Source organism: Antennarius striatus, chromosome 15 (assembly GCF_040054535.1).
Source record: "Antennarius striatus isolate MH-2024 chromosome 15, ASM4005453v1, whole genome shotgun sequence".
In the NCBI taxonomy this organism is placed as follows: Eukaryota; Metazoa; Chordata; class Actinopteri; order Lophiiformes; family Antennariidae; genus Antennarius; species Antennarius striatus.
This window is the reverse complement of record NC_090790.1, coordinates 6,797,492-6,821,455: the sequence shown is the minus strand read 5'-3', so window position 1 is coordinate 6,821,455 and position 23,964 is coordinate 6,797,492. Positions and strand designations below refer to the sequence as shown.

At 40.2% G+C, this 23,964-nt stretch overlaps 1 long non-coding RNA gene across 2 annotated transcripts in view; it reads left to right on the top strand.

Annotated features, from left to right (window-relative positions):
* The first annotated feature begins 2,473 nt into the window (after window positions 1-2,473).
* The window catches only part of LOC137608080 (uncharacterized), a 56,675-nt gene continuing 35,184 nt past the window's right edge, over window positions 2,474-23,964 (top strand). For both annotated transcript variants that reach the window (XR_011038149.1, XR_011038148.1), the window contains exons 1-2: window positions 2,474-2,973; window positions 12,001-12,101. This is a non-coding gene — a long non-coding RNA (uncharacterized lncRNA). The remainder of the gene's footprint in view (window positions 2,974-12,000; window positions 12,102-23,964) is intronic.

Here is a 23,964-nt window from a genome sequence, read left to right as displayed (position 1 = left end):
GTCGAAAGTACTGAATAAATGAATGTGCACCAGCATAGTCACCTCGCGTGCACTGCCGAGGTGCCCTTGAACAAGGCGCAATGACCTTTATAAGCAGTTCATTGGGCACAACAAGAAGTAGCTGCCCGCAGTTCTACCTCCCCATATATGCATGAAATCACTTCCCCAGCGTACAGGCGATAGTAGAGCAGTTGGTTTATAGTTTCCTTCTTCTGTAGCTTCTGTAAGCAGGTCCATCCACTGGAGTACAAGCTTGGAGTCATCAGGACCCTGAAAAACAGGACCGACAAGTTACCCACCAGTACCCAAGACCAGGCAAAAGGACAAAAACTCCTGAAAGGGGCACTGAAAACTTGTGGATATCCTGACTGGACTTCTATGAAGGTTAACACAAAATCTAGAAAGCAGAACAACCCATGAGGACGGAAGAGAAAGAAATCACGCATAATAATATAGTGATTCCATACATGTTTGGAGTGACTGAAAAACCAAGGAGGATTTTTAACAAACACCAGATTCCCGTGTATTTTAAGCCAAGCAACACCCTGAGACAAACCTGACTTCCTCATTTTGATTAAAAAAAAACAAAACAAAAACATCGCAAATTGTTTTATTCATTTTTGTTTTGTAGGTTAAGATGTTTTATATATTGTGCTCATCAGTTAATGTTACTAAACTGAATTTGAATTTTTATAATTTATTGATTTTATTTAATTTTATTTTTCAATAACAAATGGTGCAGTAAGTTGGTCAAAAATGTTTAAACAGGGTTTTTTAATTTCAGGCAAATTGATGAACTTAAAACTTTTCAATTATAGACTAAAAAATAATGTTAATAAAATTATTCTTTGTTTTAAATGCATGGTTTTCATTTTGGTCTGGTTAAAGTCCCCAGCAACAATAAACACTCCCTACGGGTGTGTGGCTTACATGTTGCTAATAGCATGGTAAAGAACACTGAGGGTTTGTTTGATGTTGGCACTGGTTTGAATGTAGACAGCAACAACAGTGATGCTGGTGAATTCCCGGGTAAAAGGGTATGCATCTCACAAGCATAAACTCTATGTCCACAGAACATTAACTGGAGACCAGAGTAGCATTGAGACACCAGCTGTTATTAGTGTGTATGCAAACACCACCGTCCCAGACTGAAGCGACATAGAATGGTCTGCATCTCCGGGTTTATAGAAACCGACTTATTGGTATTGCGCAAACGGATCATAACCTGCCAATCATAAACATTCTCACGAGGCTGTTATTAACTTTGAAAGCAGGAAACACTGATCTAGATGACAAAATTGATGCTAAAGTGTCTGTTGCTGGGAGCTCAAGTACCAGCAGCCAACGAAAGCGCCGCTATCTTCGCTAGTGATCTATTTCAGTGCCACCAACCCTCGACCTCAACCTCATTTCAAACCACAGCAGGCAGCTGTTTTCATCGAGGAAGCTCTCTGTGTGCTACCTGCTCAGTACCCAATGGCAACAAATGGAGTTAGTGATTAACTGATGAGCATGGTGGAGCTTTTATCTAATTAAAAGGGCTTTCATTTCCTTAGGAGTAGGTTACAGAGCTAAAAGGAGTGTTATAAATGAGGGTTATGTTTGCTTTCTGGCCAGACAGGAGTCCAAATTAATGCTAACAGTGCAACGAATGAAAAAAAACTAGACTTTGTAAAAATTAAAATGTCACCATGCCGGTATGCTACAACCCCCCCCCCCCAGGGGGGTGGGGGATAGAGTGGCGGGCAGCTCCTTTGTGATGCGCCCTAATGAACAACTTATAAAGGGGGTGGCGCCTTGCTCAAGGGCGCCTCGGCAGTGCTCGCTTCGGAGTGTGAGCCGACACCTCCCACTGTCAGCTCACACTCCGAGGTAGCTGGGCGGTAGCAAGAATCCTGCGACCCACTTCCCCTCCGATATAGCAAGTATTACTTAAAATATTGAATCTGTAATTTTTGACTTTCTGCTTTTATCCGTTCTGACATCAGTAAATGTAGGAAATTGCAAAATTGGTGAAGTGAATGTGGAAACTAGTGAAACATAATCTGTCTGTCCTTATTTTCACTTGAAAGCTTTTATGAAAACTTCTAAATTTGCTGAGAACATTTCACTGAATAAAGTTCATGAAAGTTTCTGTGCTAAGTTGAGTGTATGAAAGATATCCAGCCCCAACTGGTCTTTACTACAATTGGATAGTGAAGCAGGTGTTCCAGAGTTGTGCAAGTGAGAGAAAATAAGGCTGCCCCGTCCTCGACCCCTCGCTGTGAATGATGGCTGTTTTAACAGAGGCAGCAAAAGGTGGATTCTGAAGCAGGTCACAGAAGAAGATCAAAGTAGTTGTAGTTAAATACACAAGTTTTCTCTTCAACATTTTACTCTCTACAACCCTCAACCAAAGAGAAATATGAAGACATAAATGATTCCTCTTTTTCCTTGCTTCTCATCCCTTTTGTTGTCATTCTCTCCCTGTGGAAGCGAAATAATGCATGTGTGGGTCACATTTCAAATCAGAGGAAACACATTTTCAAATTTGGCAGCGAATAACCAGATTGTCCGAAAAACAGGAAGACAGGAAGCGGGTCAACCTGACATGGGGTGGTTACCTAGATTTGGACAGTTGCCGGGAACAATTGGTTTCCTGTTTTCTCATGAATAGGACACGTACAAAGCTCACGCACACACCAATGGACAACTGTGACTATAAAAGGGTCAGAAGACATGCATCTAGTGGCTGTTCCCGATTGATCTGTACTGATGATCTGCGTATCAATAAAGAATTCCCGTTTTGGCTGTAACATCATCCTCGTTGTACTTTGGTTTTATTTTGGTATTTTGCTGGACAAAACACTCTCACCACAAAACTGGCGTCACGAACAGGATCAGGATTGACTAGAGGATCTCTGAAGGGAAGGAGAGCGGTCGGTGCAGCTCCGAGGGGCATCCTCTCTGCGTGGTGTGACAGGCCAACTAAAGGTAAGGTCATTTGAATTCCTTACTCAAATTTGAATTGGCAAAGATAAAATATCTAAAGTTTAAGTCACTAAGCGTAGGTGGATGCTCCAAATAGTTGTCTAGAGTTTTCAGAGACAGAGAACGTGAGAGGTGTTGCAGCAGAGGGTGTGTTTTGCTAAAACTCCAGGTGCACATGGACGGCTGCTGCAGACAGTTTCACTTAGAGAAGTGAAGCGACAATTGGACTGATTGGCATTACGACTAAAAGGGAAACAGCCAGAAATTAAGACAGCAGCTGGGGAGAAGTTTGTGGAGCTTAGTGAAGCTCGTATGTCCAAGTGTGGACTTGTGTTACTGGTCTTGGGAGACCAGGGTGAGTCTATGGGTAGACCACTTTGAGAATACGGTTTTGGGAAACCGGGGTCCAAGAGTGGACTTGTGTTGAGAATACGGTTTTGGGAAACCGGGGTCCAAGAGTGGACTTGTGCTGAGAATACGGTTTTGGGAAACCGGGGTCCAAGAGTGGACTTGTGTTGAGAATACGGTTTTGGGAAACCGGGGTCCAAGAGTGGACTTGTGTTGAGAATACGGTTTTGGGAAACCGGGGTCCAAGAGTGGACTTGTGTTGAGAATACGGTTTTGGGAAACCGGGGTCCAAGAGTGGACTTGTGCTGAGAATACGGTTTTGGGAAACCGGGGTCCAAGTGTGGACTTGCGTTACTACTGGTTTTGGGAAACCAGGGGGTCCAAGTGTGGACTTTGAGCTTTTTCCAGGGTTTTGAGTTGACAACCCTGGGCCCTTCTACTGCTTCCGGCGGTGAAGCAGCTGTTTTGTTTGTCCATTTGTGTGTCTTTGATCGAGCGCCGGCAGTAACTGATAGTGGCACAATTTGACTCTAAAATTCAGAAAAAGTGCCAAGAAATAGCATAGTTAAGAGACTACGCCTACCGTGTCTCTATGATCCAGAAGATAGTTTGAAGAGATAACGATCATATACTGACATAATAATGAATTGCAATAACCGGCCGGTAAAAGTAAGAAATTAAGAAAAAATATATATAAGTGCACAATAAGTGAAGGTGATATAAAGATAATTTGGGAACCGTAATTTGTGAAATAGTGTAAAAAGGCTGCAGCTAAATATAGCAATCACTTCATGCGCATGAATTTCAAACTGAATCCAATCTAAATTGAAAACCCCCTCCACTACACACATGTCCCACTGAAATAAAATGGGCGTATGAATGCATAAACTGTATAAGTAATTGATATAAGCTTTGTGGTGAAGTCTTTCAGTGTCTGCATACATCCATGTATACATTGGGGTGCGTTTCTTAAAACGTCATCTGGCTGAAATAAGGTCACCCAGAGTTAGTGTGTGTTTGATAAGATCCAACCATACGCATGGGAAGATCAGAGTGAATGAGAATTTGTGTGACTGATAAGCCCATTGAAAGTACAAGCATACAAATTATATAATCTGATCATACAAGCTTGGGATAGAACAAATAAAGTTTTCTTTTATGAGTGTTGAAAAATTGTTCTGATGTCTTAAGTGATACCGAGTGATTGAGTGAGTGATTGCTGAGCTCAGATGTGAATGTGTGAGTTGAAGAAAAACAACAACAACAAAAAAAAAACAAACCAAAACAAAAGTCTGCGATTGATTGTTCGGTGAAGATTGAAACCGTATGTGCTGTAGACGGAGTAATAGAAGGTGTATTGAAAGTGTATTGAAAGTGTGTTAAAGTGTGTTGAAGCAACAACGAAGCTTAAATTCATGTTGTGTTGAGTCGTTGAGATTGTTGTTAATTGTCCGAGCAGAGGTTTTAACATTGTGGGCGTAGAGTTGGGTTGTGTGGCACGATCTACACGCGGGGAGAGTCAAGCAGAGACTGGAAGTTAAGATTAAGAGGCAGACTACAGGGGGAGGGGTCAGTAGACACAGACTGGACCTGTCTAAAAATATATCTAGGTGCAGAAGCTGCAAAAGAAATCCCCCGTTTGAGCAAACCCCCCCCTCACAAGGAGCGGTCAGGACTGAAGAAATTTCTTCTTTCTGTTTTCTTAAAAAGCTAGTCACAGAACACAAGCTACCTTAGGTAACTATCACACAATACAATTTACGACAATGAATCCCACACCAGTAGCTCTGGTGGGAACCAAAAACCCTGACATTTTAAAGGACATTAATAAAACTTCGGTGAAATGGGAAAAGAGAACAAAGGGTTTAGAATACCCTTGGCCAAAGGGAGGTACGTTTGATGTGGCAGTGTGTGAGAGTATGGAGATTAGAATAAGAGACTACAAGCCTAAAGATCAATCAAAAAAACGTTTAGAAAAGAAAGAATTGGAGTTGAAAATTTTAAAATTGTTCAAAGAGGTAGGCGAATTATACAGGGAAAGGATGAGACAGGGACTGAGGACACTACAAAACTACGTAGGCAGAGAGAAAGAACAGGACGACAACCAACTTAATGCGACAGAACTTGCAGGTTTATACCCAAATCTGGAGGGTTGGTTGCATTTTAATGGTAATGTTAGTGAACATCAAGCAGAGGAAATATCCCAGATCATTGCTAATCACGGAGTTAACGACAGTAAAACACCAACACTTAGGAATAATGGTAGTCCAATCACTAGTAACTCAAAAGATAACCCTGCCAACCAGAATGGATCACAGAAATCAACAAAAGTAGTGACAGCGGAGAGTCAGAGGGAACCGATGCATGGGAAAACAGCTCAAAGTAAGGACACGACACCCCCAGCTATTGTACGGGTAACGAGTCCAAAATATTGCAGTACTGCTAGGAAGGCTAGACACAGCAAGCCAGGCATACTGGATTGTTACGAAGGGAGGAAAAGTGCAGGAGGAGAACAATCCTGCAGCTTCTGGATTGATCTGCCACATAAAGGATTAGATTTAAGAAGAGAACTTAATCGATCTACCATTAAGGAGATTGAAGAGGATATAGATAGATATTATGCTAAAGCAAAGGAACATGAGGAAGAAGGGGAGAGAGAAGAAGAGTTAAAAATGAATCTTAGAGACAGGGCTTTACTTAAAAAACCAGACAGATATAATAATGAACAGTATATGGCTCCAATTTTAATTAAGGGGACCCAGGGACATTATATCCCGTGGCAAACCCTCGATCTGACTGGCCTGGTCTCCAGTCTCCCTGATATTCACGCTGGGGCCTCAAAGTGGATCAGAGCTTTTGAGGAAGCTACTGTTGGCAAATTGTTGGCTTTGGGAGACGTGAAGGCAGTGTGGGCAAAAACCATTGGAGTGTCTGCAATGGAGACCATGTTGAAGGACAATGGAGGCGAATGGATGATAAGTCCCATGGCTGATGGAACTGAGCTTGATGCTTATCGTGGGATGCTATGGGCCGCATTGAGGAGGGAGTACCCCACACAGGTTGATGAAAAGGCACTGCAGGGTGAACTCTTTACTGAGACTGACAATCCTGCAACGTACATTAGTAACCAGTTGAAGAGATGGAAACAAGAGACTGAGGAGGACATTGAGCAGAGCCCGTTGTTGACATCTCTGTTCAGAAACTCAATCATCAGTGCGCTTCCCATCTCGGCCCAGAGCAGACTGAGAGATGTAGTGGGTTTAACTACCATGCCATACAGACAGTTTTGCGATAATGTGATCCACGCAGTGGAGAGACACAGGAAGGATGAGCAGAGGGTGAAAGAACAGGACAAAGAAGTCCAGAGAAAACTGGCGCAACTGCAACTGAGTGAGCTACAGAACAAAGGCAAAGTTAAAGTCCAAGCACTGGTTACAACCGAGAAAACAGCACCCACATCAACAAACATGGCCACTATACAGACAGCACCGCCCATGCAATCACCCCCAGTTGCCAACGCATACCCACAGTCGTACAGACAACCATATCGGCAGCCTTACAGCAACAGACAATTCGGTGGTCGAGGTCGCAGTCAAGGACGAGGTCCACCTGGGGCATGCTGGGAATGTGGGGACATGGGCCACAGAGCAATAGCCTGTCCACGGGCAGGTCCCGGACGAATGGAGGGGAGGGGGAGATCTAGAGCTCCTCGGAGAGAGGGCATAGGTCCAGCCAATCCATGGGCGGGACCGAACTATGGTTTCTAGGGTTGCCCAGAGAGTCCTACGTGGGAGGGTCAGCTGCCAATAGTCACTATGGCGGCTGATAAAGAACCGATGCTGCAGGTTCAAATAGAAAACAGGCAAATTCCAATGCTGGTAGATACAGGAGCCACATACACATGTGTGAGCAGTAAATATGCCACACACCTCCCCATGTCAGGCAAATTTGTCAAGACGGTAGGATTCTCGGGATTTAAGCAGCTAACTCCAACAACGGCTCCAGTGCGCCTGGTCACAGAGGGTGAAGAAATAAGAATTCCAATTTTAGTGTCTGACCAAACTCCGATTAATTTATTGGGAAGGGATGCACTATGTAAATTAAAAGCAAAAATCTGGTGCAGCCCACAGGGAGTGTACATAGATACCTCTGGGGTAGATTTTCAAATGCATGTGAGAACAGAATGTGCTAAGGTTTATTGGCTAGGAGCAATCACTGAATCAGTAAAACAGACATTTAATGTTTGGGAAAAATATATTCGAGCTCAAATCCCAAAAGCAACTGAACCTTTCTCTGACTACCACTGCACCATGTTTTATGATGTGTCATGTAGCAAAATTTTTGAAGAAATTTGGGACGAAAAAACAAAAAACATGACAATTGATTTAAGCTCAAATTACATAGTGATTGGACCAAAGGGGGCAGCTATGAATGTAGAGCCAAACTCATTCATTTCACAATGGTATAATGTACCAGAATCCAGTCCACACATTACTCTATTGGTAAATGAGAAATTTGAATCAAAAGATCTGGGACCCATGATGAAAATTGCAGCACAGGTAAATTGGAGGAAAACAGATAATCCGTCTATATACATCTCAGACGACAAGACTATGATTAAAATTGAATGTATCACCAATATGACAGCTGTGCCACAGGTAGTTACCATTCCCATATTGAGTACACCAGATACAACTGAAGCTGAATCAGACGACACATTACTAGAAGACATGATGCGTCAGGTCCCTGAGCAGCTGTGGTCTAAACATGACACAGATGTGGGGTTGGTGAAGGCAGCCAACCCAGTGAAGATTGATCTGAAACCCAATGTGCAATTGCCGAACAAACCACAGTATCCATTAAAATCAGAGGCGATTGAAGGTATCAGTAAAACAATTGATGGTTTGTTAAAAGCAGGAGTATTGATCGAAGCACATAGTCCGTGCAACACACCCATATTTCCGGTACTGAAAGCAGATAAATCAAAGTACCGTTTGGTTCATGATTTGAGAGCAATAAATGCGGTCATACAAGACGGGCCAATTGATGTGCCAAACCCCCATACACTGCTCACAAACGTGCCACCAAGTGAGAAATTTTTTACTGTAATTGATTTGTGTTCAGCATTCTTTAGCGTACCTTTGGCCGAGGAATCACAATATCTGTTTGCATTCACTTATCAGGGTAAGCAACTGACCTACACGCGCATTCCACAGGGACTAAAGCTCAGTCCAAGTGTGTTCAATCAGGTTCTCAAAGAGAGCCTCGAGGGGCTAGAAATCAGCGGCGTTTTGGTTCACTATGCTGATGATGTTTTAATTGGAGCTGACACGTTGGAGGCGTGTCATCAAGACTCCATTAAGGTGTTACGAAGGTTGGCAGAAAAAGGACACAAGGTGTCCAAAACAAAATTACAGTATTGTAAGTCTCAGGTAGAGTACTTGGGAAGAACAATTTCTGAAGGAGCTATTGCAATCTCACCCTCTCAATTAGAGGGAATAAGTAGAGCGCCACGCCCAAAAACAGTCCAGCAGATGATGACGTTCCTGGGGCTGACAGGATATAGTTCCGATTGGGTTGAGAACTATGTGGAGAAAACAGCTCCCCTCCGAGATCTCATTAAGGAGACGGGGACGCAAGCTTTGAAAGCTCCTTTAACATGGACAAACGAAGCGATGGTGGCTTTTGAAGTTTTAAAACAAGAGTTGCAGAGTGCACCTGCTCTAGCAACACCAGACTACAACAAGCCATTTCTACTCTATGTCTCAAATAGACAGAGCATGTACGCAACTGCAGTATTAATGCAAGAGACGTGCAGTGGCCGTCAGAAACAACCAATTGCATATTACAGCACAAAGTTGGATAATGTGGCGCAGGGGTGGCCGCCCTGTTACCAGGGTCTCGCTGCAGTCCATTATGCCTATGAAAAAGCAACAACAATAACGATGGGGTATCCAGTTACCATTTTGACCCATCACAAAATCACTGAGCTGATAAATCAGGGGAAATTTGTTATAACTCAAGCTAGGTGTTTGCAGTACACACCACTGTTGTCATATCCTGATGTGACAATAAGGAAATGTGCAACAACAAATCCAGCAAACGTCATTCCACTTGAAGGTGAAGGTGAACCACATGAGTGCATCGCTGAGACAATGAAGTACACTAAATTGAGACCGGATTTAGAGTCAGTCCCAGTCCCATGTCAGTCCCACACACCATGCCAGATGTGTTCACAATCTCCAACTATGAGGAAGAACTGTTATAAGGAATGATGGACAATGGCTGATATGGATATACATTACAACTACATATGGATATATCACCAGGATATCACTATGACATTATTCTTACTATTCTGTGTAACCATTGTTTAATCATCAATTTTATCAGTTAGATCATTCTGTTTATTCTATATTCAATGTTGTGTTCTATAAAGGAAGAGGTAATCTAATTCATACCATTCAGAAATATTAGAATGACTTCTGTGTTTCAGTAAATGATTTCAGTGTGTGATGTATTTGGTCAGTCTGTTAGAATGTATTGTTTAAGGTCGCCCAACGGGAAGGGGGCCATGGGGGGCTTTTCCTGGTTAAAAAACAGCCGCCAGGTTTTTCACCCTCATCAGGGAAGTGATAACAGATGACCAGTTATGTTAGTATATTCATGTTAAGTTCATATATCAGTAAATTGAATGTTTTTGTCACTTATCACTATGTTTAGAGTTCACACAACCATATATTTAACCCTAAACTTACAGCGCCACCAATCCTAGTCACACACATACAGACATATAGGCTGATTCACCATACATTATTTCGATGAGTAGTTTATGATAATCTCATAAAGAGGAGGGATTATGTGGAAGCGAAATAATGCATGTGTGGGTCACATTTCAAATCAGAGGAAACACATTTTCAAATTTGGCAGCGAATAACCAGATTGTCCGAAAAACAGGAAGACAGGAAGCGGGTCAACCTGACATGGGGTGGTTACCTAGATTTGGACAGTTGCCGGGAACAATTGGTTTCCTGTTTTCTCATGAATAGGACACGTACAAAGCTCACGCACACACCAATGGACAACTGTGACTATAAAAGGGTCAGAAGACATGCATCTAGTGGCTGTTCCCGATTGATCTGTACTGATGATCTGCGTATCAATAAAGAATTCCCGTTTTGGCTGTAACATCATCCTCGTTGTACTTTGGTTTTATTTTGGTATTTTGCTGGACAAAACACTCTCACCACAAAACCCAATCATTCTCTCACAGATCTATAGTACTGGGCAGGAATGGGACCTAATTGCAGGACACCGGTTGAGAGATAATCATTTATAGTTTAATCAAAAACAAAATCAAGGTAGCACGAGGTCAGCAGAAGAACAAAAAACAACCTGGCAAAGAACTGAAGTCCGATCCGGCTTATAAAGCCTCAGACTAATCAACCCGATCAGGTATAGATGTGGAGACGTGCACCAGGTGTGGAGACGAGGCTCCTCATACTGAAAGGGAGAGGGGGGGTGGGGGTTGTAGTCCATTTAATGTCTTTGTAGCGCAGTTTTCTTCACTGGCGTTACGTGATGCCTGATTTCCTCTTCTCTCCACCATCTCCTTTGGTGTTTCCTTAATAAACCTTTTGGTCCACAACCCCTGACATGTGCGTCTGAACAACTGACAACCATCCAACCTTACTAAACACAGTAGAAACATTACCATTTACTGAAATTACACACATTGTTTTGCAAATTTTACACTCATTTAGTATGTATTCCACACAACCCGTTATCATTTCTCCACTATACACGTCATTCATGTGTCTTAATAAGGTATATAGTTGAGAACTTAATGAGAAATTTAATGGAAATAAAACAAAGCAATCAAACTTGATGTGACTTGTCAGACTACCATTAAGCACATCAGCGCTTGATTCATGTGTGGTGGAATACCTCAGTGGCTTAAAGCTTAGTCTCTACACCCCCCAGGGATAAAATTAATTCAGCAGAGGTAGAAATGTAAAAGTTACATTATGGTACTACATTACTTTATATTGATTATGTGTTCTGTGTCTGCGTGGGTTCTCTCTGGGTAACCCGGCTTCCTCCCATCTCCAAAAACATGCACTTCAGGTTAACTGGGCATTCCAAATTGCCCGTAGGAGTGAGTGTGTCTGTCTCTGTGTAGCTCCACAGTGCACTGGCATTGCACCCTGAGTTTCCCCGCCTCACGCCCTATGCCAGCTGGGATAGGCTCCAGCTACCCGTGACCCACACAAGTGGATGAAGTTAAGAAAATTAATGAATGAATGATTTTGTGTTGTTTTTAGGTACTGTTATTGTTTCTGGCAAGTCTTAGGCAATCTTTCATATTTAGTGGTAATGGCATTTGAATGGCCTTAAATAGCAATTATAAATTGAAATTTAATAAGTAACGACTTACGAACAATTCAACTTATGAACAAACTCTCAGAACCAATTATGTTCTATTTTGAGGATTGCCTGTATGTAAAGTATTTTCTTCATATGTTTTCCCAGAAAATGTACTCCTGCTTTCTCCTCTCTTTTTAAAGGATGATTATTTGTTTTCTGTCAACTACAGAAATATTTTCTATCCAAAAAAGATTCTGGAATATGTCCTGCTGAACTGTCTGTTGCATCATCTAGTAAAAGATTTATTTGATTCAGGAGTTCCACATGGCCAATGGTTTGGATCCTGGCACCAACCATCATCAGAACCATGTTCGCTGTCATGCACTCAAAACCGGATGCCTGCAGGATTTTAAGAGGTAATGCTAATTCTGATACATTGAATGCCAACGGAAGCAGCTTGAAATGGTTCGATTCTTACATCCTGTGACATTGTTTGTCTTATCAGCAACCAAAAGACAGACCTGCACCTACTATTATATTATATGTTTTACTAGAAATACAAAGTAAAAAAGTTAGAAAATATTTTAAAAAGATTTTTTTGTATCAAAATATAGTTCATAATTAATTTGTTTTGACAGTCACAGGTTATACTCTCATTTTGTCCATGTGAAAAAAATTCTGACACACACAATGACTGCATCAAACAGGTTCACACTAAAAGTTTGTTTCTCAGTGCTTATTCTCGGAACTGTTCATTAGGTACTAATGAACTGTACGAAACATGTAAGATGCACATGGTTCCTTCAGGCTGTAGAACCGTAGCAATCAATACCCACTAGTTGTTAAAAGGTGAGCTTCATTTACCCTCTCCTCAGTTGAACAATGTCAGTTGTAAAATTGGCAAAGTGACATAATTTCTGAGTGGTTTCCTGTTGTCTAAAGGAATACAGATTTGTTTTATACATGTATGCATAAATGTATGATCTTATCACTTTATTTGTGAGGAGTGCTATTGCATACAGAAAACATTTTTCAGTCTTGCGAATATTAATCAAACTCACTCAAAACAGATTAAATATCTGTAGTCAGCATTTGTGTGTCTGTGTCTCTCTTGTGACTGTATCGTGGAACTCAAATCTTGATTCACATCAGCACTGCCGTGTCAGTAGGCAATGAGGAGTGGAGGATGGATTTGACATTTCCTGTCATTCCACTGCAGGCATGTCTTTCTTACAAAGCTGTCAGTCCGTGGTTGGTTTATGGTTTATATTTTTGGACAAGTAGCGTAAACTATTATATAGTTATACATATATAGTCACTGAAACAAAAACAAAACAAAACAAAACAACACACACACACACACACACACACACACACACACACACACACACACACACACACACACACACACACACACACACACACACACACACACACACACACACACACACACACACACAGACAAGTGTTTCACAACCTTTTTTGAGCCACGGCAAACGTTTTTCATTGAAAAAGAAATCACAAGGCACACCACCAACCAAAAATGGTACAAAATGACACTTTTTAGCCTATAGTTTGTATATTGGAAATGACGATATAGTCTCTCAATGCATTTATACTCACTCAGTGACAAAGAAATTAGCTATCTGCTATCATCGACATCCATTCACACAGTGGTGTGGAAGAGTATTACATTACTCTGTCACATGGCTTTAAAGTATCCGTAGGAGTGAGTGTGTGTGTGTTTGTCTGTCTCTGCGTGGCTCCACGGTGCACTGGCATCGCGCCCGGAGTTTCCCCCACCTCGCGCCCAAAGCCACCTGGGATAGGCTCCGGTTTTCCGCGACCCGCTACAGCGGATAAAAGCAGCTAGACGATGAATGAATGAATGAATGTCACACAGCAGAATCTAGATTACAGCACTGTCACTCGACAATAGCCTTTTTAAGACCAATTAGATGAAAAGCGTATTATTTTGCATGGAACACCTGATGCTCTCTCACGGCACACTAGTGTGCCGCAGCACAGTGGTTGAGAAACACTGCACTAAAGTAATAGAAGCCTCTCACTGTGGTGGCAAGTGCCAGGCAATAAACATCACAGAGGGACATTGCAGACAGACTATGTCATGGCTGCACACTTCGCCTGTACAACTGCTCTCCATGTTCCTGCTCTCTTGAGATTTACACACTCCAGCTCCACTCTTAATGAGAGCACTAATCATCCAATGCACTGGACCAGCAGACAATACTTTATCTATCCTCAGAGTACAGACTTGAAAATAATGATTCATTAACTTGGGTGAAGAAGGGTATACGATTAAATCAATATTTTTATTACAGGTCCCTCCATCTGAACCCTCCATTTAAAAGAGTGACATACACTCTATTTGTGACAGCTATTGTCATTGAAAATCATTATTGACTTGTAAAACTAAGCTAGGCCTTCCACACATTCTGTTCTCTGTCTGTTCACAGACAAGATACATTTTGAGACTTTTAATTCAAATCTGAGTGTTTTTAATTAAGCGTGTGTACAACTTTGGTTTCCACAAGTAAAAAAACCAAAACAAAAAACACCAAAAAAAACCTATACATTAGAAAGTCTTCTTCTTACCTTCAATGGCAGCCCTCACCAGAACCTCTATAATATAAATCTAAACCCCATGGAAAACACACCTGTTGTCAATAATAAGCATATTCAAATGACTTCAGAAAGTGTAACATTATGTGATTTTTGTAGTCTTTGTAAAATTATGATGGTGGTATTTAAATATGAAATAATGTGTGATTGAGCTCTATTGTTACATGTCAGCAAGTGCTTCTGTGGCTTTGCTTTAAATGCCAGACTAAAATCAGACTTTAAATCAAGCCCATGTAAGTACACTAATGTTTCAAGTCAACAGTCATGCTGTTATATGAATGATGAAACATGATCAAAGAAAGATTGACATTTTTGGTAAAGATGTATATACTGTAAGTGTCATGCCTTTTATGAAGATGTGGGTGTCATTCAGTTAGTCCCTCTGGCAGAATAACAGTGTATTAACTTGGAGTCGTCAATGAATGACACAAACATGAGAACACAAGGGAGACATTCCATCACAATGTGGCAAGGCAAACACTTATTAAAAGAATGTTCGGATGGATGCTTCTATATCCTTTAAAGCATTTTTGGATTCTCAAGGATGACATCAAGGAGAAGACATGAAACGACTCCAGCTGTGTTTGAAGAGAGAGAAAGTAATCGAGACCTGGCCATGACAACCGAGCCTCTGAAATTAAACATTTCCTTAGTAACACAGGGGTGCTTAACTATGTGATTATATAGCAAGACATTTGGTACTGACCATTTGTACCAAATTTCCTAGTTGAGTTTCAAGAAGTTGTCTTTGATTTATAAAATACAGGTAAAAATAAAGGGTATCAGTTAGAAACCTGTCTTCATGAGATATATCAATGTACAACACAGCTGTGAGAGTTGATGCTTTGTGTATGATGACTCTGCTAAGTCAAAGATTTTTCAAATTTAAAGGTATGATGAATAAAATTGAGTCTTTTGGCTTATTACAATTCATTTCAGAGGTCCCTAATTAGCATGAGTTAACAAATATTGTGTCCATAAGATAGGGTTTGAAACATTTAAAAGCAGCGACAGAGACCAACCATGCGTCCAAGTTAAAAGTGAATGTACTCTATCGAAGGTTGTGCTTATGTCCAGTACTACAAAGATGCTTGCAGTCGTGCCTTTAAAGAAAACTATCAATAAATTGAATACCCATTATCACTGAATGGGGGCTGATGAATAGCCAAACATGTAACATTCTGAGTGAAGCAAAACAGGAGAGGGAGAATATATATGTCATGACAAGCCGTTATGCTTGGGAGACAGATGAAAGTTTGGGTTACGTGATGTAACAAGAATGCTTTTGCTGACCTTGTCTAGTAATGTGTATGTAACTAGTAAGTCAGGGCAATAATTTAACTAAAAAACCCGGATTGATGGTCCCAAACAACAGCAACAAAGTACAATTACAATAGAATCAATACACAGAAACATCTGTATAGTTTTGACTTATTTGGAATTAGAATATTTTATTTTGATGGAAATATGATATTGCAACTAGCATCTGTTTAACTAAATGATTTTAGTCAAATGAGATAGTAGTATATAGTTTTTGTTTGTTTTCTCAATAGACCTATTCTCTCAGTCTCAAAACACTTCAGCAAGAACATGATAGCCCTGCAAAAAAAAAAAGAAACAAAAGAAATTAACATAATACTTTATTGATCCCTGTTGAGTAATTGTCGCTCTGATTCCTCCTCCGCAAGCTATTAAGAGGTAAGAATCAGCAGCAGAGCAGAGCTCCTGCAGTTGGATTCAGTATTTTGCTCAAGGACACCAGGATGCTTTTTGAAGAGGATTTTTAAGGCTCAGGTTCTCTTTAATCACTCCACCATCCTTTTGTGCTGATATATGAATGTGTTGGTTGAATGTTAAGTGTTGTGAAAGTTTTCACCTTTCAAAAGTCCCTGGACTCCTGCAGCAACACAAGAAGAGTTGAGGCACAGCTGAATAAGTGCACTGATGCTTGGCTCCATAAAGGCCAACATTTAAGGATCACTACACGACACATTTGTCACCACACTCGCCTGTGCAGCTCTTGTAAAGAAAGGGGGAGGGAGACAGAGAAAGAGAGAGAGGAATTCCAGAAGATATAGCTACTTACAATAATATGTTTTAAAGTAAGTTTTGCTCACTGTAATGCAGTTTAAAACTCAAATAGATATCTTAAAGGGGAACTCTATTTGTAAAGGATCTCACAAAACTCTGTAGGTGGTAACTGATAGATGAATGGACTACAACATGTATCTTTGACGAACTCTAAAAAACAAATATAAAACATAAGAAATCTCCAGTCGATGGTAGAAGAAATTGGCACGTTTAGCAGTAAAATGAATTCAGATTTAAGGAAAGATTTCTATTTCACTGTCAAATGCACAACACTGCCAATCAGTGGTGGACGGTCAGGGCCAACAAGGCCTTCTCTGCTCGTTTAACGTAACCAGAAATCATGATAATATTTATGATAAAAGTTTATGATATTTTAATTCATTTTCATGAAATAAATACATTCAAATATATGTATACGTTGGAATACAGGAACATACAGTATAGTTAATAGACAGATGCGATAGCCAATCAGATCATGAGTGGGCCTTCTAGGACCTGCTAGCTGGTCCACATTGTCCTGACATGTATGTGTCCTGTGATTGGATACTCACTCTATGCAGACGCTACACAGACGCTCATTTGAAGACAAGCTCTAGTGAGATGAGGGTCCGATTCCTGAACGAGCTAACCTGTTCTAGCTAATGGAGTGTTCTTGAGGACAGAAAGGAGAATGGATTTTGTGGTCATTTCTGTCTATGTTGTTCAGTGATGCAGTTGTGTGACATCCTTAAAAGGTGTGGCCGTGGGGTTCTTCTGTGCCAGTGACAATAAAAGGAGTCGGGCTGATGCTGGTTCTTGTCCCATTTTTTCCTGAACACTACATTGGTGGCAACAGTGGGAGCCGCTTACAGTATTGTGGGATGTATTAATTCACGTTTGACTAAGGAGAACATCACTGAAGGCCTAGGTGTGAAATGCACAGCCCCCCGCTGCTGCCAATAAATAATAAAGTTGGACTAACAGGTGCACTGTTTTAGCAAAGCTATTCCTAAAATGTTAGGTTTTTGAAGGGTTATAACAATATTCAATGTTCTAACTATTGGGAGGCTTTCATAGAGAGGTACATACCTGTATCTCTATCCCTGTGTGCAATTCGATTTGTAAATGTGTAAAATAAAAAGTGTGAAGTTTCGAATTTGGGATCATTTAAGTTTATCTAACTAAAAGTTCTGTTGAGATTTGCTGACATGTTCTGTAATCAGCAAAAGTGTATGCAGAATCCATCATTCCAAAGATTGGGATTCATATTTTGGGAAACATGTATAAATAAGTTAGTAAAACTGTACAGATCGTTCTGAATTTGTGAACAAATACGTTGATATCAATGGTTGAGTACTTTGCTCTGACAACTGGAGCATGTCGGGTGTAACTCAGGTGGGCATTACGGTTCTGCATGTGTGCGTGTTCATGTTTTATTGTATTATTCACTTTTTATTATTCTTTTATTTGTTTGAACAGTCTCTATTGGCCTTTGACTTGTTATTGTGAATTGTCCCTCTACGCAGGGCTTTGAAACAATCCTTGGTTTATTAAATAATTTTATTTCAAACCTAAACCTCTGACTTTCTATGTTACAATTCTCCATACAGGAGCTGAGTTCTATCAGTGGGTCTATTACATGTCTGTTTTTCTACATATTACTGTGTTGCACTTCAGTGTCGCGCTCTACAAATGCATATTACATGCTAGCTAGCTAATGATTTTTTGAAAAATAAGTTTATTTTGATGTTTAATGTTTAAGTTGTTTCTATATTGGGTACTATTTAATCAGCATAACTATGTCTGACTTTTTTTTTTTTTATCAGTTAAGGGATTTTCTTGTCATCCATCACCTCCTATCTGATCATGTTGGAAATGGGACCATTTTACCACACCAGACAAAGATGGGGTAGGGTCCAAGTGGAGCTGGAGCCAGAAAATGGCTGCAATGGGAAAAATGATTTATTCTTTGTAATCAGATGGGGCAAATGTAGATGATGAACGAATACATGCCTGAGCTGATGAACACACAGCGACACTCTGTCAAGGGCATTATCCACATGTGGCAACACCTGTGCTCAATCTTGGATAAGACTCAAAGCTTGCAATCCGTATATGAATCAGATGTGTTCTGGTTGACTCAACTTTTCTGTGCAGAGACAGGAGAACCTTACAATAGGACAGTCCTTGCTGCAGCACTCAATCCATCATGGCCCTATGGTAGAGTGGCTAGACAGGAGTTGCTGCTAAATAAATGTCAAATGACAGCTTGCTTGGGGTATGTTAAATGGCACCCTGAAGGGCTCCAAGAGCATGAGGAATAACCAGTCTATGGTCTTCTAATTCAAAATGTAATTATTGAGTCTGAATGCCAAGCACTACATCTGGCAAACAATTCAGGAGCACTTACAACACACTGAATGTCATCCCTGTGGTGGAAACAGTAACAGCAACATACTTGGTAGTTGAAAAACATTCAGGATTACCTGTTTCTACAAACATTCAGAAAACAAAAAAAATCCTCTTTATATCTCTAAACATAAATTCTTGATTGAAAAATATCAAATGCATTGTTCTTTTTCCACACACCCACACCCACAATCTGTCTGAGCCAAAAAATAAGTCGAAGAAGAATCATGCACAGGTTGTTTAATGATGCTAAATTTGTATTATTAGCTTCCACAAAGTGTATAATGTGGGTGTAAAAATTTGATTATTTCTTTGAGTATATTATTAGCCATTTGATTTTCTACTCATCTCTTTTGATTGTCATTATTTTGTTGCAAAAAGTGATGAGAGCACATTCTCGGAATAGCAGACAGGATGGAGGACAATCGGGTATATTTAAGTTATCCAAATAAGTGCCTGGTATTACTAAGACATCAATTTACATTTCTTAGAATATCAACTCTGACCAAAAATAATGTATTTGTTCTTGTCATGATATGAATGACAAATTTTTTCGACTCATGTGATTGGAACAACGTTGCACTTGCGAGCAGTGAGGTTGCATTTTGCACTGAAGGATGGCCAACAGGTCTGGAGTCACTTTGGTAGTTGAAATGTGAAGGACATCACAGACTGTCATTTTGTTTTCAATCTGCTATTTTTCAAAGTTAACATAGAAATTGTCTGCTCACATATGTATATTGAGCCAACAGAACCATTGTTTGCCATCGCTTCAGAAGAAACTTGTCCTTTTCCAAACTCCGGGAAGTCAGATTGATAGAAAACCTGAAAATCATCACTCTGTATCTCGAAAAGTTACGATTTATCCTCTTCTGGCGAAACTAAAGATTACAAGTCAGTCAAGTGAACGTTTCAGGCACAGTCCATATTCCATTAGAGTTGCTACAGTTGGCCCACAGGCAGTAGTTTGGGCACCCGTGGTTTAGACAACATTACCATTGTGGTCAAATCAGCAGTCTTTTTCATAACTCCCAAAGTATTTCCAATTACAGCCAACCTCTCATTTACCAGTGGCAGCTAACCATTAGCATGATCAGCGTTAAAAAATTGGTTCTGTTGTCTTATCTGTTATTTGACCCTTGCCCTGCGCAAACCTTAGTCATACATATTACTCTTCATTTCTGCATTATACTTATTATACTATTCAGTGATACCGATTACAGTAATTTAGAGAGGAGATTAATTAAGATCTGTTTTCTGTGGTCATGAACTGGTGCATGCATGCATAATGTACTCTTGTTTTAATTAATCCCAGTGAGCAGTTCGCGTTCCACACAATACTTTGCACCTGACATGTCTTAAAAAAAAAAAAAAAACATCCACACTCAGTGGCAAGAGCAGTTTTGGTTGGTTGACATTCACAAAAACAATTTCCACTTCAGTAACTATATAATCATTTAATTGAAGCAGGTCTTTTTAGAAATTGAAAATAAATATTATCCTTGGTCTTGATTACTTTAGAGGTAAGACAACAAAACTGAAGGTTTAAATGTGTACTGATGACTTTAAAACACTGTATTAAGAGATTGTGGTCCACTTACCAGAAAGACAGGGGTTCATTCATTCATTCATCTTCCAAGCCGCTTTATCTGCCTTTATAGCGGGTCACGAGGAGCTGGAGCCTATCCCAGCTGTCTTGAGGTGTGAGGCAGGGCAAACTCTGGGCACAACTGTATATTTTAATGCAGTGTGCCCTCGTTCTTTGTGGTTAATGCGTTCCAGGAACCAAACATGATTAAGGAATCCGCGATGGAAATTGTGATCAATTTATCTTATAATTTACGGTAATTTAAACGTTTATGAACCCTCCCTATACTGATATTAAACCACCTTTTATCTGTATTACCTTGTCCTGCACTCTCAAAGACTGTTTAAGGCACTTTTGTGTCTCACAAAAGTCCGAGACTGAGGGAACGGAGCGCTCTTCCGGATGCCATCAGCGAATAGAATGCACACAAGGTATCACATGACTACCTACAAAAAAATCAATGAGATGGAGTTGTGTATGTGCATTATATATATATATATATATATATATATATATATATATATATTTTTTTTTTTTTTTTTTTTTTTTTTTTTTTTCCCTACACTAGTGGACATATAGGTACAGGCCCAAAATACATGTAGAGGGCCTGTAGGTCAACCTTCTGGTCCCCACCCTAAAACCTTGGGGACTGAGCTACTGCTGCCAATATATACAATATTTTTGTCTGCATGTATGTTTCATACATATAGATTTTATGACAAGACCAAGCTGGCTATTTGTGAGATATTTTTTTGATAAAATAAGTGCTCACCAGTCAATGTTCACATATTAACAAGGAAATAAATAGGGGGGAGGTTTATCTCCCCCAGCTTTATGCTATGTTCAGTATTTTTCTCTGGATACAGCAGGGTTTTTGCTATTCTTTTCTGAGCTGATTCACTGTTAATTGGCTGAAAATGGCCTACAGAATGTCGGTGTGTTTGCAGGTCATTAAGTGGCATAGATAAGCAGATAGTAATTTTCATACTGAGCAGGTAGTCATGTTTACTCATTTATATTATAGTCTAATGGTGGATGACACTAACTCAGCTCATTTAGTTGAAAACAAAACATACAGTCATGACAACAACAGGACTCCTAAGCAGCCCAGGCATATGGTGTTTTGCTACCTTTATCAGTTTTGTGAAAAAGGTGGGGTCACACCCAAAATTATTTAAAGAGAAGTATTCATCCACCTCCCAAATCCTCCACAGTGCACATGACTGTTATTTGTAAGGTAATTAAAAATGGCATTGACATTTAAAAAAAACCTTACAAATGAGTCCTTAAACCTTCATTCTGTGACTTTCATCAATCATTTCATCAGTTCTTCACCAAAGTGGAAGGAGTTCATTGTACTCTACTGTGAACTTGTAAGACATCAGACAAGACTCACACCACTGCCCAAGAGACAGGAAGACGATAATAAATTGTAAATTGAGATGTTCACAATAGCAATTGAGTGTTATGTCATGTAGAAGAAACTAATCTAAAACTTGTTTCCCCTTAAACTACTCCACCTATTTCAGCATTTTCTGTCTAATCTTGAGCAGAATTTTCCTGCAATTGTCCTGAAAGAACAGAATACTTAAATGCTATGCAAACTGGGAATATTTATAATTGTAAATGAGCCAGGTCAAATGAACATGATCTATAGCGTAACCATGCATAGTACATTTTCTCAGTCCTAAGGCAACATGTGCCTCCCACAAAGATCATGACTGTTTAACCGAATACCTCATTTTTGGATGTGATTACACATTAATTGGCAAGCTGTTCAACCCTAATGTCACTCCAAATTAGTTACAAAAGAAAGCACAATAGTGTTGGGCCACACTCAAGTCCATATGTTATTTTGATAACATGCAGCAAGTGGGAGTAGGATTTACAGAAGTATGGTACGTTGACTTGTGAATTATGACAAAATGGGATGAAAAATGTACTAAAATATTTAACATCCATATATAAGCACACAATACAGTATATTTACTCATGCACAGTGTGGAGTTTTTGAGGTTAAGTCAACATCATCAAGCCTGTCATAGTGCCTCATCAATTGCAAGTTTATTTCAGCAATCATTGAATACATAACAACAAAATATATCAAGCAACATCAATTTAGCATCTCCTGACACAATGTGCAACTGTTACATCATCATTAATGTTCCCACTTTACTTTCAAACCTCTCAGGTATTTTTTCAAGGTTTTTAGTTTACATGTGATCTCTTACCTGAGTAATGTGCACCTGTTTAGGATATCTACTAATGACACTTTATGAGATGAAACAGTGGACCAACATTAGGCTCATTGCTGCTGTATTATGGTCCAAATCCTGCCGACGTGTCTTCATCGTTGAGCTAACCGGCCCATGGGAAGATACCATCGATAAAACATTTGCTGTCCTCATTGTTTTCTACCATCTTTGGTTCATGCGCTCTTGCCTCACCATGCCGAACGTCAGAGTTAATTCCAGTCCTTCTTTAGAACTTCTCCAACCACCCACGCGATGCCTTCAACTCCCGGTGTTCATTCGCCGACTTTCCCTCACGAGGTCATTAAAAATGACAGTTGTCAGAACACCTCCTGGGGCGAGGGCTGAATGACGAGGACGCTGCATAGACACCTATCTAGGTACATATAGAGGTCCCTCTTACCCAATAGGATGCCAGGAAGATGCTAAGTAATAGCCAATGGCAGAGCAGTTGTAAGAATGTTGCGTTCAGGGAAGTTTGGGAGCTGCAAATAGCAGCCCATACTGTATTTTTACCTTTCGTATCCTGAAATTTCTTTCGTAACAAGAGGCCATATTTTCCTGTTAAGGCGATTTGTAACTTGAAAATTTCGTATGAAGAGACATTCGTAAGTACAGGTACCACTGTAATACTCTTGTATGCCTACAGGCCCCTAGTGTGCTGTGCCAATTTCAGGGGCCTCTGTAATCATGTGCTGTGATTAACACATATAATAATAATAATAATTATAATTCAAACTTTATTGATCCCCAGAGGGGAAATTCTCTTCACACTCTCAGTACATGCATTTCTGTTAGTTTTCAGCACATCACACACAGTGTTGTGAACAAGGCCCCTGAAACACAGAACACTAGGGGCCTGTAATCATGCAGTTAGTCCAGGGGAGGAAGAGTGACGGGTCGCGCTCGGAGGTCGTGCCCCAATGAGCAGCTTGTGGTGGGAACGGTGCCTTGCTCAAGGGCGCCTTGGCAGTGGCTGGGAGGTGAGCTGACACCTCCCACTGTCAGCTCACACTCAAAGGGATGTCATGGCGGGAGTGGGAATTGATCCACCGATGGCCGGGCGATCCGTCTTCAAGACATCTGCTCTACCGCTGAGCCACTGCCGCCCCAATATATGTGCATGTGTGAGTGTAAAGAGAATTCCCCCATGAGGGATTAATAAAGTGTGAATTATTATTATTATTATTATTATTATTATTATTATTATTATTATTATTGAAGTACCAATAATAATATGTCATTTTGTACTCATTTTGTTAGCAACAAGGTTATTTATTAAAATATTCCTGTAGGACAGGGGCTGTCATGAAATTT